Below are 1,700 nucleotides of genomic sequence, written 5' to 3' on the forward strand. Positions count from 1 at the left end.
CAGCAGGACATTACATTCAAGAGCTAAATTGATGAAGATCAATCATCTTTGGTGATGATAAGAACATCCCCTTGAAACACTGGAATTCATTCTTAAAAATTCTGAAAAATACCTAATCTAAGCAACAAGATGAACCGTCAGTTGTCCAAACTCAAACAATCCCCGGCAACGGCGCCAAAAACTTGGTGCACGAAATTGTGATTATCAATGGCGCCATCAACATGGTACGCTCAATTGCAATCTCAACTCTTTATCACAACTTCGCACAACTAACCAGCAAGTGCACTGGGTCATCCAAGTAATAAACCTTACGCGAGTAAGGGTCGATCCCACAGAGATTGTTGGTATGAAGCAAGCTATGGTCATCTTGTAAATCTCAGTCTGGCGGACTCAAATGGTTATGGAGGATAACATAAAACATAAAGATAAAGATAGAGATACTTATGTAATTCATTGGTGAGAATTTCAGATAAGCGTATGGAGATGCTTTGTCCCTTCCGTCTCTCTGCTTTCCTACTATCTTCACCCAATTCTTCTTACTCCTTTCCATGGCAAGCTGTATGTTGGCATCACTGTTGTCAATTGCTACAGTCCCGTCCTCTTAGTGAAAATGTTCAACGCGCTCTGTCACAGCACGGCTATTCAGCTGTCGGTTCTCGATTATGTCGGAATAGAATCCAGTGATTCTTTTGCGTTTGTCACTAACGCCCCACAATCGTGAGTTTGAAGCTCGTCACAGTCATTCAATCCTTGAATCCTACTCAGAATACCATAGACAAGGTTTAGACCTTCCGGATTCTCTTGAATGCCGCCATCAATTCTAGCTTATACCACGAAGATTCTGATTAAGGTACCCAAGAGATATCCACTCAATCTAAGGTAGAACGGAGGTGGTTTTCAGGCACACGTTCACAAGTGATATCTTAGAACAAGAATAAGCTGAATTGAATAGAAGAACAATAGTAATTGCATTAATACTCGAGGTACAGCAGAGCTCCACACCTTAATCTATGGTGTGTAGAAACTCCACCGTTGAAAATACATAAAAGGTCTAGGCATGGCCGAGAGGCCAGCCCCCATGATCTAAGATAGCATAAGACTACTCAAAGATAGCTACCAAGATGAGAATACAATAGTAAAAGGTCCTATTTGTAGAGAACTAGTAGCCTAGGTTTACAAAGATGAGTAAATTACATAAAAATCCACTTTCGGGCCCACATGGTGTGTGCTTGGGCTGAGCATTGAAGCATTTTCGTGTAGAGACTCTTCTTGGAGTTAAACGCCAGCTTTTGTGCCAGTTTGGGCGTTTAACTCCCATTCTTGTGCCAGTTCCGGCGTTTTACGCCAGAATTCTTGAGCTGACTTGGAATGCCTGTTTGGGCCATCAAAGCTCGGGCAAAGTATGAACTATTATACATTGCTGGAAAGCCCAGGATGTCTACTTTCCAATGCAGTTGAGAGCGCACCAATTGGGCTTCTGTAGCTTCAGAAAATCTACTTCGAGTGCAGGGAGGTCAGAATCCAACAGCATCTGCAGTCCTTTTCAGCCTCTGAATCATATTTTTGCTCAGGTCCCTCAATTTCAGCCAGAAAATACCTAAAATCACAAAAAAACACACAAACACATAGTAAAGTCTAGAAAAGTGAATTTTAACTAAAAACTAATAAAAATATAATAAAAACTAACTAAAACATACTAA

The sequence above is a fragment of the Arachis duranensis genome, chromosome 2, assembly GCF_000817695.3.
Source record: "Arachis duranensis cultivar V14167 chromosome 2, aradu.V14167.gnm2.J7QH, whole genome shotgun sequence".
Classification (NCBI taxonomy): Eukaryota; Viridiplantae; Streptophyta; class Magnoliopsida; order Fabales; family Fabaceae; genus Arachis; species Arachis duranensis.